The sequence below is a fragment of the Eurosta solidaginis genome, chromosome 2 (genome assembly GCF_040869045.1).
Source record: "Eurosta solidaginis isolate ZX-2024a chromosome 2, ASM4086904v1, whole genome shotgun sequence".
Lineage (NCBI taxonomy): Eukaryota > Metazoa > Arthropoda > Insecta > Diptera > Tephritidae > Eurosta > Eurosta solidaginis.
Genome location: NC_090320.1, coordinates 226,465,025 through 226,479,894, shown reverse-complemented (window position 1 = coordinate 226,479,894; position 14,870 = coordinate 226,465,025). Strand labels below are relative to the sequence as shown.

The 14,870-nt window shown below is 35.2% G+C and overlaps 1 protein-coding gene across 7 annotated transcripts in view; it reads left to right on the top strand.

Annotated features, from left to right (window-relative positions):
• Positions 1-1,550: 1,550 nt before the first annotated feature.
• capu (cappuccino) overlaps positions 1,551-14,870 on the top strand; it is a 219,331-nt gene continuing 206,011 nt past the window's right edge. For all 7 annotated transcript variants that reach the window (XM_067767177.1, XM_067767180.1, XM_067767178.1 and 4 more), the window contains exon 1: positions 1,551-3,126. The gene's annotated coding sequence lies outside the window, so the exon portion shown is untranslated. The remainder of the gene's footprint in view (positions 3,127-14,870) is intronic.

Genomic DNA, 14,870 nt, shown 5'->3' with positions numbered 1-14,870 from the left:
TTCCCTGGACTGAATAGAGATTGGAAAGATAAAATACTTGCTGTCATCAAGAAATAATTGGCGCCTGTTGACAATATAAATTCGGCGCTGCGTACAACGTCAGCTGATAAATCAAGCGGATAATCATTTTTTCCAACCAGTACTACTTTGGACTGAGGCAATTGAAAAGTATAATCCGCCCTCGCCTAGAAAAATTCCTGCTCATCATTCTTGTCCTGATGTTTCGAGAGAAGATGGAATGGCTCATGGAGTATTCGCGAGAAGTGTATCAGCTTTCCGGCGAACTGCACTAAAGCATCGAATATTCCTAACGATGCCGGTATTTGGAAGTAGAGGAACAGGCACACCTCTGCTGATATGGGAGAGACAGGTGGAGGAAGACTTTAACTTTAAGCTCAGAAGATTACAATTGTTGTTCAGAGGTTCAATTCCTGAAGAGAGATCTAATTTTAAATTGTAGTTTAAATAGCACATTTTTGAACTAAAACTAAGAAAGGTCTAGTGGAAGCGGGAAGAACGTTTTTTGTCAAAAGTTTCTAAAAATTTGAATTTTTATACCTTTCATGAACATGAAATGGTATATTAATTTTGGTCTGATGTTTGTAACGTTGAGAAATATAGAAGATAGACTCACCATTAAGTATACCGAATTGATCAGGGATCAAATTTTGAGATATCTCAATGAAATTTGGCACAAGGATGTATTTTTGTATTATATTAGACATTTGTCGGATCCGGTAGGATCGGACCACTATAACTCCCATACAACCGAGCGTTCAGATAAGACGATTTTGGTCATTCCTGCCGCAAATTAGAAAGCATAAACGTGAAACTCGGTGATATATATTCAATATATCATAGAAGATATCCTGAAAAAATCACTTTGATCGGAGCTATATATAGTTATATCCCATACAACCGATCGTTCAGATAGAAAGACTTTTGGCCATTTCTCCATTAGTTTCCAATATAAAAACGTGAAACTTGGTGATATATATTCTAATATATCTATAAGATTTCCTGTAAAAATCATTTCGATCGGAGCTATATATAATATATATTCCATACAACCGATCGTTCAGATAAGGGGGTTTTTTGCCATTTTTTATTTTATATTTATCTTAAAAATCGTTTAGGTATGTACATCTGTTCACTATATATTTCATATCTTATACATCCGATTATATGGAGATTACGAACGGGATATGATAATTGTTCAGCCCCATTCATGAAAGGTATGAAGTCTTCGGCACAGCCGAAGACAGTCCCGTCCTTACTTGTTTTGTTTTCCATTGGTTTATACTCTATAAAAAGAGCAATAAAACTAAGCGCTAGACGCTCACGGCAGAATAAATATGTACATTGTTTCGTAAAAATAACATGCTAGACGTTCTTATATCGAGGCTTCACTGTACCTTTATTTAATTGTAATTCACATACCTAATTATCAATCAAATTTTAATGCGCTAGTGCTGTACGCTGTAGTGACTGTTCATTGGGGTCATGTTTGACCCAAAGTGCACGCCAATGTACACAAAACAACCGAGAGCACCAGCAGTCATATTCAAAGCGTAGAACAGCGATGATGTTCGCTATCGATTTATCTCAAATAAAAAGTACGAAAGTATAATGCGCGCAAACGCGAGTATTTGCAACGTCAAAATGGGCGTTAAATTGTCAAATTAGTTATAAAGGATAGAGAGAGCCTGTGGCTGCAAATGCATAGTGAGATATGAGAGAGAGAGTGCCATAAAACAGCTGTCATTTGTTATTTTGTTTACAAAGCGACTTACAAAGCTCCAAGCGCAAGCCCTACACCAACAATCACTTACTCACATGTAATTGTGAAAATTGCTGTTGTTGTTGTTGTCATTATATGTACGTTGCTGTGGGTTAGTGTTGTCGTTGAATAATTATTAAACGTTTTCGTGAAAAACTGACATTTCCCCGGAAAGCAAATGTGAAGCGTTTAGGCAAACAAAGTGAATCATAGCCAAATGTGGAAGACCTCAAAAAAAAATAATAATAATAACACAAACTCAACAATAAGGAAAAGGAAATTATTGAAAAAGTTTAGTGATTGTGCTCGTGCGTGTATGAAAAGATTTCGGCCTCGACCCATTAACGTGCTATCAGCGCGGTGCAAAAACAACAATAAAATGTTACAAAGCAAAATCGAAAAAAAGGAGAAGAAAAAAAAAAACACAAATAAATGCAAGCAATTTGGAACGGAAGTGTCATTTGCAACCATTAGCAGCCGTAAGGCTTGGTATTCTAAGCGGTGGCCCCGGAATAAGGGTGGCTGTAGGAGGGTGAAAAAGTCTGCTAAAGGGAGCAAAAATACTTAGTAGTTTTAATAATTCAATGAAAATCAAATTAAAGTTAATTGACAAAGTCACGAGATCAGCGCATTTGCAAAGTAAATAAATGGCAATGAAAGAATTCAGGGAGGGCAATGTGCACAGCAACAACAATATAAACGACGAACACGACAGCAACAACAATCAAAGTACTATCAATAGCAATGTAGCACAAACATGGCAAACAATGTAACGTGAATAAATTAAAGCACAAAAACAAAAAAAAAACCAACAAAACACTTTTGAGAAAAAATTATAATAAGCGCACAAAATCCATATGCCGCACCCAAAATTTAAGTTAAAGTTATGAGAAATCAGAAAAGGTTTAAAGAAGATCACACAAAGTATAAATAAGATAAAATAATTTAATAATAACTTGATAATATATTTTATAGCTTTAATGATAAAAATCATATTAATGTCCCAAACAACATGATGAAGAATAAAACTGAATCAACAAAAAACTCCCAAATAAGCTAAGATAACACAAAACAAATTTTGACGTATGTAAAAAACAAACAAACGAATTACAACAATAATAAATTCAAAATCATATTTACCTAAGCACCTTTGGGAAATATTATGATATACATACATACATATATACACCAAGAAGGCACAACAACATATTAAATGAAATAAAAAAAAAATAATAATAAATTTTCAACAACACAAGAGCAAGTATAGGTTCGCGGTTACCTTCAGCTGGATACGTTCATGAAATTATGACCCGCTTTGGTCAAATTAGCCGCAATCATAATTAAATGTAAGTGAAATTACTATTTTTGTTGGTTTAGGCAAATCAATAAATAATAATAAGGTTTAAACTTGTGTCAAAAAATAAATAGCAGTAAAAATGGCTACAATTTACATTAAGGGTCCAGGGGGAGGGGGTTTTGGTGGTGGCAGTGGGTGGGGGTGATCCCCCGACCACAAAAACACCACCCCCACACACAGAAACCTTATAGATTTATCACAATTTAATATAATTTTCTATGAGCTATCTGTCAAAAAAGCTGAAACTAAATTTAAAACCTATTTTATTTTGACTATGATTATGCGCAAAGTATATTTTATCCGCGGATTTTTTATTCCAAATTTTCTATTTTTTATGAAATAAACGAAATTTAATAAAAATTTTAAATATAGATATATTATAAATAAATACCACCGGCGACCACCGTGGTGTGATGGTAGCGTGCCCCGCCTACCACACCGTATGCCCTGGGTTCAAACCCCGGGCAAAGCAACATCAAAATTTTAGAAATAAGATTTTTCAATTAGAAGAAAATTTTTCTAAGCGGAGTCGCCCCTCAGCAGTGTTTGGCAAGCGCTCCGGGTGTATTTCTGCCATGAAAAGCTCTCAGTGAAAACTCATCTGCCTTTCAGATGCCGTTCGGAGTCGGCATAAAGCATGTAGGTCCAGTTCGGCCAATTTGTAGGGAAAATCAAGAGGAGCACGACGCAAATTGGAAGAGAAGCTCGGCCTTAGATCTCTTCGGAGGTTATCGCGCCTTACATTTTTTTTTTTTTTTTTATATATTCTTATATATAAAATTCTCGTGTCACAATGTTCGCTTACGTACTTCTCCGAAACGGCTTGACCGATTCTCATGAAATTTTATGAGCATATTGAGTAGGTCTGAGAATCGGCCAACATCTATTTTTCATACCACTGGGAGGCTGGGGTCTCAAGATATAGGCCAAAACGTGGGCTCGTGAACGCTTAGATAGTGTTTTTATATTATGGGAATCAAATTGAAGCTGTTGATGAGTGCTTTAGTACAGGGTAGTTTTCATACCTATTGGTGACTAGGGTATCGAGATATATGCCAAAGCGTGGATAAGGGTAGCACTAGGATGTGTTTTTAAATTATGGGTATCAAATTGAAGCTGTTGATGTGTGCTTTAGTACAGAGTAAGTTTTACACCGCTGGGTGACTAGGGTCTCGAGATATAGTCCAAAACATGGACCCTGATACCAATAGAATGTGTTTGTATTATGGATATCAAATGAAAGCTGTTTCTGAGAGCTTTAAAGTAATTTTCATTGTGATATTCGATTTAGTCGCATCAACCTGGCAAAACTGATAAATACGCATGCGAAACCGAAATAAAGACATGAATTAATAATACCCACATACCTATTTATATACGTCCTATTCCATTTGCCTGAAATTTGGTATATAAATTTGCCTATATTAGTATTTACGATGCTTTTTTCCGGGAAGTATACCAGAGACGCACTGGGACTGAGATTTGGACTAGGACTGGGACTGAGACTGAGACCAGCGTGCTTTGCACACAGAATATATTAACTTTGATTGGATAACGGTTGGTTGTACAGGTATAAAAGAATCGAGATAGATATAGACTTCCATATATCAAAATCATCATTATCGAAAAAAAAATTATCAAAAAACCTTATTATTACATAAATAATACACCTAGAATGTTGAAATTTGATGGTTGCACTGATATTGAGGCTCTTGGTAAACATTTTAAAAACTTTTTGAAAAAGGCGTGGCACCGCCACTTGTGATAACATCAGTTTTACAAATAATTAATGCTTTGAAGAAAAATTTACGAAATCGATTAAGAACCACGCCTACTTGTATACAAAATGTTTTTTTAAACTGTTTTGGAAGCCCAAAACAAGCTTTATCTTACAAAAAAATACCTTTATATCAATGGTGTTTCATTTCCCAAGTGGAGTTATAACAAGAAAAAGCAAAAACTTAAACTTTTGAAACCGGGCGTGTCATCGCCCCTTTTTTTCAACAAACCATTTTCTATGTTTCGGGAGACATAACTCAAAGAAACATTAACGGATCGTAATAAGATTGGCTGCACATATTTTCCATATAGCAGGAAATATTTCTAGTAAAAATGGATGGGATAGGTTAAGGGTCACGCCTACTTTTATATATAAAGGATGTTTAAAACGGTTGTAGGCTAGAATAATTTGCTATATCTTAGCGAAAAAGAGTTCTGTATCAATGATATTTCACTTAACAAGTTTTATTGTAAGAGGAAATTGGGAGACATTTTTTAATGGGCGGTGCCACGCCCCTATACCGATCAAGCATTACACAACAATTCTAGTACCCCAAAAGAAATTAATCCCTCGTAACCAAATTCGAAAAAGTTATTTATCTGAAATGAACTGTACATTTAAAACTCACACTGAATAGATAAGGTTCGGTTACACCTGAACTTCGACACCCTTAATTGTTTTTAAATAAATTTACGCTTATTTAAAAACAATTTTTTAATGTGTCAAAATGTAATTTTTTATAAATTGTGTTAAAGTCATAAAGTTATTATAGGGCAAAATTTAAATTATCTTTTTTCCTCCTACGCGTTTTAATGCTTCCGCTTCTTCTTCAGGGATTTTAGTTTTGATTTAAAAAGAAAGCAACTACACCTTTTTCAGGTTTAGTTCAGAATGTTGCAACTGTAGCTCAGGATTTTGAAATGAGTTTCAGAAAATTACAATAAAAGTACAGATTTGTTCAGAATTGTTCTCCTACTTAGAACCCGTGGAATTTTTAATCTTTTTGGGGTTAAAGGCTAGATCTTTGCTGAAATGCATGCGTTTAATTATATAATGAAACAAATTTGTCATATTACAGTTTTTCGAATCGCAAATGAAAAAAAAAAAATGTTAAAGCTCAGCAATGCACAAGGGCGGGAGTCCTAAGAATTGCAACACGCGAGGCTAGACACTTTGGCAGGGCTTTAAATTGCAATATGCTGTCCACGCCAAAGGAAAGCATACCACTTTTACAACAAAAATGGTTGTCTTGTCATAAGGGCAGTCGGTAAAACGTGAAGGATTCAAGTGCAAATCGAAAAGTTCTTTAACAAAGAATAATACAAAAGCCATACAACCGGATTATCTTCGCCATGAATGTTGCACCGTTGATGTTTGGAAACATTTAATTAAAATTTTTGATTACTGTTACAAAAAAATTTTTTTACTTATTGATGTCGGATGAGACCAACATTACCCGTTTCCAGTCTGATGGGCGGTCTTGGTAGTGGTCCAATACAACAGATGCAATTAAACCTCACGAAGTAACAAACGCTATCAAATTTCGAGGTGGTTGTATGATGATTTGGGGTTGTGTTACACTTTTTGATATAGGTCCTTGTGTCAAAATTGATGGCAGAATAAAAAAGGTTCCTCAATATTTTGAAAACGTGTTTGCCAGCTGCCGTTGCCATGTTCCATTGTTATGAGGAAAACCCTTTCTTTTGAACACGACAACTATCTGAAACATACCTCCAAATTGGTACAAAATCGGTTGAGATCTCAAAAGTTTCAAACACTGAAAAGGTTCCCGCAGAGCACGTATATGAGCCTGATCGAAAACTAAGAAGTTTTCTGAAGCACCTACCAATTAACTGAGCTAATCCTCCTAATGAAACGCAATAGTTTTGGGAACGTGTCGGGAAAGAATGGTACGCTATACCATCAGGTTTCGTCCCTTAACTATTTGAGAGTATGCCCCAAAGCATGAAGGAATCAAAAAAGATGAAGTTAACAATAGTACATAAAACAACTAATAATTTCACAATTTTTTAACACTTACGTTTAAATATTTTTTGAAATTTACATTAAAACACGTTGTTACTTCATATTAACGCACTTTATGTAACCTAAAAAAAAATTAACTAGCGTTTTCTCCACCTCTCGTTACGGTAGAATAGCAGTCCTTCAGATAGCAATCTTTCGGATAGGTTCATCTGACGTTTTCATTTTCAACAACACAGGGTGTCAAATCCACAGCTCATTCGATAATTATAAATATTTTTTAGAAGACCCAAAAATCTATTGTGAATACACGAAGAACAGCAAAACAGCTGACTTTTACTTGTACTTTTGTCTTGAACTAAGCTAACAGTCGATGCTCAGTTAACATGGAAAAAATTTAAATTTCGATAACTCATAGAAAAGTAACTAAATGAAAGCGCTGGAAACGGCCTTTAGGTCCAATTACGGAACATTTAAAAAAAAAAATTTAACTAATTGTTCAGAATGTGGACCTAAAATAGAACTTAAACATTCTGCAAACAAATATTTTGAGAGACTTCAAATGTGTACTTATTTCTTTTGTATTAAGTTGGACTACAAAACTGCATACTCAAAATATTACTAAAATTTTTACGAAAAAATTTAGACTTGTTATTGAAGATTTTTAAAAATGTTGTATTTTTCAAAGTTAACAATCTTCAAAATGGACCTATCTGCGCCGCTGTGGTAGGTGTCTGAAAACTTTTTTGTTTTATTCCAAATTAAATAATAATTTTTCATATATTATAGAAACATTAAAAAAAATAAAACAAGTAAGGAAGGCTAAGTTCGGGTGTAACCGAACATTGCTTACTCAGCTGAGAGCTTTGGAGACAAAATAAGGGACAATCATCATGTAGGCAAATGAACCTGGGTACCCCTGGAATGTGTTTGTATGACAACGGTATCAAATGGAAGGTATTAGTAAGTATTTTAAAAGGGAGTGATCCTTAGTTCTATAGGTAGACGCCTTTTCCAGATATCGTCATAAAAGTGGACCAGGGATAACTCTCGAATGCGTTTGTACGATATGGGTATCAAATGAAAGGTGTTAGTGAGTATTTTAAAAGGGAGTGGGCCTTAGTTCTATGGGTGGACGCCTTTTCGAGATATCGCCATAAAGGTGGACCAGGAGTCACTCTAGAATTTGTTTGTACGATATGGGTATCAAATGAAAGGTGCTAATGAGTATTTTAAAATGGAGTGGGCCTTAGTTCTATAGGTGGACGCCTTTTGAGATATCGTTATCAAGGTGGACCAGGGTTGACTATAGAATGCATTTGTACAATATGGGTATCAAACGAAAGGTGATAATGAGAATTTTAAAAGGGAGTGGGCCTAAGTTCTATAGGTGGACGCCTTTTCGAGATATCTCCATAAAGGTGGACCAGGGGTAACTCTAGAATGTGTTTGTACGATATGGGAATCAAACGAAAGGTGATAATGAGTATTTTAAAAGGGAGTGGGCCTTAGTTCTATGGGTGGACGCCCTTTCGAGATATCGCCTTAAAGGTGGACCAGGGTTGACTGCAGAATGCATTTGTACAATATGGGTATCAAACGAAAGGTGATAATGAGTATTTTAAAAGCGAGTGGGCCTTAGTTCTATAGGTGGACGCCTTTTCGAGATATCTCCATAAAGGTGGACCAGGGGTGACTCTAGAAGGTGTTTGTACGATATGGGAATCAAACGAAAGGTGCTAATGAGTATTTTAAAAGGGAGTGCGCCTTAGTTCTATAGGTGGACGCCTTTTTGAGATATCTCCATAAAGGTGGACCAGGGGTAACTATAGAATGCATTTGTACAATATGGGTATCAAACGAAAGGTGCTAATGAGTAGTTTAAAATGGAGTGGGCCTTAGTTCTATAGGTGGACGACTTTTCGAGATATCGCCATAAAGGTGGATCAGTGCTAATGAGTACTGAATGAATTTTTTTTAAGTGGGCGTGTTCATCATCCGATTTTGCTAATTTTTATTTAGCACATATATAGTAATAGCAGTAACGTTCCTGCCAAAATTTCATCATGATATCTTTAACGACGGTCAAATTACGCCCTGCAGAACCTTCAAATTACCTTCTTTCAAACGTGGGCGGTGCCACGCCCATTGTGCAAAACTTTACTAATTTTCTATTCTACGCCACCTACCAAGCTTCATCACTTTATCCGTCTTTGGTAATGAATTATCGCACTTTTTGGATTTTTCGAAATTTTCGATATCGAAAAAGTGGGCGTGGTTATAGTCCGATTTCGTTCATTTTAAATTGCGATCTGAGATGAGTACCCAGGAACCTACATACCAAATTTCATCAAGATGCCCCAAAATTTACTCAAGTTATCGTGTTCACAGACGGGCGGACGGACGGACGGACGGACATGGCTAAATAAATTTCTTTTTTCGCCCAGATCATTTTGATATATAGAAGTCTATATCTATCTCGATTAGTTTCTTATCACGTTTGTAAATTTTCTATTCAAATATAAGATGGCTTTGGGTATAGAAAACCGTAGAAAGTGTTTCACAAATGTATTTTGTTATTGAGTGTAGAAAACTTTTGACAGTAAAGTGGAAAACTTTCTACGTTTTCTATACCCAAAGCCATCTATATTTGAATAGAAAATTCTAGACAGAGACAATACCCCTAATGTATATATACATTTGTATACATGTACGTTTAAACTGTAGCAGCTCTTTTTTATAGTCAAACACCTTAATAAGGCAAAACAGACTTACAACCTTTTAGTTTTATTTATTTGTATTAAGCAAGTGGGTAAGGTGCAACGAAACTATATTCCCAAAACACTCATCAGTCGTATATTATGAAATAAAATTATATATTACTACATAAAAATTCCCTGATATAAATGAGTAATAAATTACATTATTATGTATGTATTTTTGTAAGCTCAGATAAATACATATAAATTATAATACACAATTGAAGAGTTAACGTATATTTTTTATCTGTATACTTACTCATACACATAAATATGTATGAACGTTGTACGCTATAATCGCTTTTCATGAATCATGGCTCAAGTAAATGTTACACAATCTTACATTGTATATTGGAATGATTTGTCGTCATCCCTTGTCAAATTTGGTTTCGAGACAAACCGGTTTCGGCGTTGTCCATCGTCAGTGTCGTTTGAAAATCGACGTTCAAAAATCGACACTGATGATGGCACAACGGCGAAACCGGTTTGTCTCGTAGCCAAATTTCACAAGGGATGACGGAAAATAGTTCCCATATACATCAATTATCCAAATAAAAAATAAATCTTACATTTTAAAAAAACTAAAGTTGTATCAGTCTACTCGGACTATGAATCTTTGGGTTCCGAAATTTAGGTACTCAGCATCATCCAGAATCTTTGTCAGTTCAATCCGGCTATGGAACTCACTTCCATCTAAGACAAAAGATATATGAAAAGAAGGATGTTTTAAACAAGCAGTAATAACTTTCCTGAGCTCTTAGCCAGAGAGGATAGATAGAATAAAAGACGTCATTTGAATTTTCATTTGTAATGTACCTAATTGGCTGGTATTAGAAAATTGTCTTCTACACATTTTTAAGAAGTTTATATTAATATATTTTGTGATTGTTGGAAAGAGGATGAATGGTTTAATTAATACATTCCCTAAAAACAAGCAAAAATACCTCATGAAAATGTGTAGAAGCAATTTAAAATTACCCCTCAAATGGAACATTACAAACAAAATTCACAAAAAGTATGAAATGACGTCTCTTATTCTATCTATCCTCTCTGTCTCAACTTATCTCAAACGATAGTTCAATCTTTGATTCTCAATCTATGGCGCGAAAATGTATAATGCTATTTTTAAGATATTAATGTTATTAGTATTATTATGGTTTTCTTTTTTATTATTTCTTTGGTATTATATTAATATGTGTGATATTTTCTTTGTAATCTTTAAGAGTGATTGATGTACCACCTTAAAGACTTACTTGTACAAATTGCTTAAACAAATAAAATAAAATTAAAATAAATAAATGCGAAAGCGTTACTTGTGTATGAGAATATGTCAAATGAAATTTCGAAAGCTTCAACTTTAATTGAGAATAATAAGTTGAAAAGGAGAATAGCGAATAGTAAATGCAAAAGCGTCATTTGGAAATAAGATTAGTTAATTGTAAAAGCGAAAGCGTCGTATCGAAATGCGAATAATCACTTGTAAATGAGAGAACGTATTTTGAAAAATCGAGAGCGTGAACAGCAATTGAGAATAACCAGCTGAAAATGAGATTAGTCAATTATAAATGCGGAAGCGTCACATGGAAATATGATTATTCAATTGTAAACTCAAAAGTGGCGTATGAAAATAAGAATAGTCACTTGTAAATAAGAAAGCATCATATGAAAATGAGAAAACGTTATTTGTAATTGAGAATATCAAAATGGTAATAAAGATAAGCTTTGTATGTGTCAACGGTAATATCAATTAAGGATAATAACATTTAATGAGAAATTGCCTATGTTGTGACTAACATATCTAGGAGTGAAAGAGCATTTACATGGAACGACGTTGCATGCTAGAATCCTCTGGCTGGCGCGATCTCCTTCAGTTGCTGATCTGTTCACTCCATCCACCGGTTAATCTACATAAATATTGCAGCTGTCGCTCTTTATACAACACAAGCTTTTCAGTGGTATTGTAATGCGACCCTGCGCCTATGTTTCTACTTTTCCCTGGAGTTGTTCGATGGGGATCAGCATTGGCGATAATTCAGCACATCCATTTAAGTCATTCGCTTCGTCGGTCGATCGACAACACCTCATACACTCATATGTCGCCGAATAAATGAATGTATGAGTCTCTTCCCATTACATGTAACGCTTTCGCATAAGCACTTCTCATTTACTCCTGCAAATTTTCATTTCCATATGAGACCTTCGCATTTACACATGACACTTTCTCATTTACAATTGACTATTTTCATTTCCATGTAACGCCTTCGTATTTACATCTGACGCTTTCTCATGTCCTACTGACTATTCTAAAATACAAATGACGCTTTCGCATTTGCATGCTCTCTCATTTACAAATAACTTCTCATATCGAAGTGACGCTTTCGCATTTATAATTGAGTATTCTCATTTTCATATGATGTTTTAGCATTTATATTTGACGCTTTCTTGTTGACAGTTGACTAATTCAATTTACAATTAACAAATCTTATTTCAAACTGATGCTTTCACAAGTAACTATTCTCATTTCCATATGACGGTTTCTCATTTACAATTTCCTATTCTTATTTTCAAGTTACGCTTTCTCATTTACAACTGGAAATGGTGTATAAACAGTGGCTTCTTATATGCTTGCCTGCATTTCCCGGATTTACTCTTTAGGCGTTAATTTCATTATCGCTTTCGCAGCCTCGAATTTCTTCCATGTTAGTGCTTATTTTTTTCAAATTTCGTCATTTAAACTTTTCCTTGTGTTAATTTTGATATTTAAAACAAAAACTTCTAAAAATTTTGTAACTTAAACTATGCAAAATAATCTCAAAAAGTTTTACAATAGGCTCATAAATTCGAAACAACTTTACGAAAATCTCGAACTTTTTATTTAGACTCCTTTAACTTTTTTGAGCATTCAATCTCTAAAAATCTGTTTTGATTATTGACATTTTTTCTCCTTCGGAACAACTATTCTCAAAAACCAATGCTAATGTGAGGAGGGTGACATTTGTTCAACGGCCATTACGTTAATTAACCTTCTGACCACTTCAAATGGCAATAAAATAATATGAAGTTATGCTCAATTGAAATGGCAATGATTTTGAGTATTTTATTTTCTTAAATGATCATAAAGCCAACTCGTTTTTCTCTAGTGGTTTTAAGGTCAATATTTTTTTTTCGTACTTGAACTCGTATTTGTCCTGCAGAGCTTTTTTTATGCTGGACTCTATGCAGTAAAATATGCTTAAGGCCTTTACCGGAATGGTCATAAAGTTCAATCAAAATATCCCAAATTGTCAATAAATCAAATATACAAAGATGGAACACCTTCCGGCGATTTAAAGTGGTCATTAGATCAATTGACGATATGACCATAACATTATGTCACTCCACCTTTTGATAGACCTAACATACTCAAAAACTATTCAGAAAATTAAAAATTCAAAAACAATTCATAAAACTGAAAAATTCAAAAAAGTAAAAATTTTCAAGTTTTCTTAAAACTCACTCGAGAATTTAGAATTTTTAAGAAATCGTTTTTGAGGTTGGTTTGCTTAGACTGACTTAGTTGTTATTGTTATATTAACGATAAAGGCACCCCCGAAGGATTTGGGGAGTGTTATCGATGTTGATAGTCCTTTTCCGGATATAGATCCGGTAACAGAGCACCATTAAGTTACTAGCCCGACCATATCGGGAACGATTTATATAACCACATTAATCCTTCTAGGCCAATCCGCCCTCCCATCCCTTAGTTTCATGAGAAACTTGGGGCGCCAGAGCCTCGCCTGCTAAATATGTGTATGATACATTCATATTTGTAACAGGATTTCCCTCGCGTAGGTTAGGTTGACAATTGGGTTGCGGAAGCTTTGAAGCTATAAAGCTTTGTATTGCGCTTATCAACCCCTTGAATCCCACTGACTTAGTACAGAGTGGAAGCTGCAAGCATTATTGTAATATAAATATAGAAAAATATAAAAGTTATTTCTTATTGAAAGTTGTAAAATATGTCATAGTGACAGAATCGTTTGAAGATTTCTTCTCACCTAGTTTATAGCGAGAACTCTGTCGTCAGCTTTAGGGCTTGTTGTTGTTGTAGCGACAAGGTTGCTCCCCGAATGCTTTGGGGAGTGTTATCGATGTAATGGTCCTTTGCCGGATACAGATCCGGTACGCTCCGGTACCACAGCACCATTAATGTGCTAGCCCGACCATCTCGGGAACGATTTATGTGGCCACATTAAACCGTCAGGCCATCCCCTCCCTCCCCATCTCCAAGTTCCATGAGGAGCCAGAGCCTAGTCTGTTAGTGAAACAGGATTTGCCGCGGATAGGTGAGTTTGACAATTGGGTTTGGAGAAGCTATATATTGCGCTGGCAACCTGAAGGGTTGCGCTACACAGCCCCTTGAATCTGGTATTTTAGTCGTCTCTTACGACAGACATACCTACCGCAGGAATATTCTGACCCCCTAACCCGATGGCGTAGCCTAGGGCTTCATTCTGTATGGCGAACGATAGCTCAGACGAACGAGTCGCCTCCAAACGATTTCTTCTATCAATGGTATTCTCTATAATTTTCGTTCGGCCTTTACGTTTCTTACTTTATGTCAAACAGGATGAGAAAAGCAATTGTCAAGTCATATGTTGCCATCGTTTAACATAGTGCAAATACCCTAGCGAGTCATCTCTGAAGCGAAACAAACCTGCGTTTCGTAATAGAGAATGAGGCCCTTAATTTCAGGGACAAAGTTCGTTGAACTACTTACTTATATTAGTTTCGTTTGATGTTTTTCCGCCAATTTCCAAACCGAATTGGAGACTCTTCCAATCCATTTTTGAGTAGGTTCCCGGAGACCTAGATCCTTGAAACTTGGAACACGGTGACAATTTAACGCGAGGGATAAAAACTTTGCTAGGTGGTCAAGAAAACGTCTAAATTCTAAAAAACATTCGAACTTGGAAATTTTGCTTTCAAGTTTTAAGGAACTTCCGACTGAGATCTGAAATTTCGAAAGATGATTTGGGCTCTATTAGGTAGTAAATTTAGCCATAAAAAGGTGTCTAAGCTTTGGTGATTCGACGGGCGAATAGTTTTTTTGTTATTATATTATTTGTTATTTTAGTGGGCTGTATATTATTTTACTTAGAGAGAGTCGCTATGCGCCTGTTACACCTTGTATGTATTCATTGGGGGCGAGCACTGGTGGCCCAAGGTATT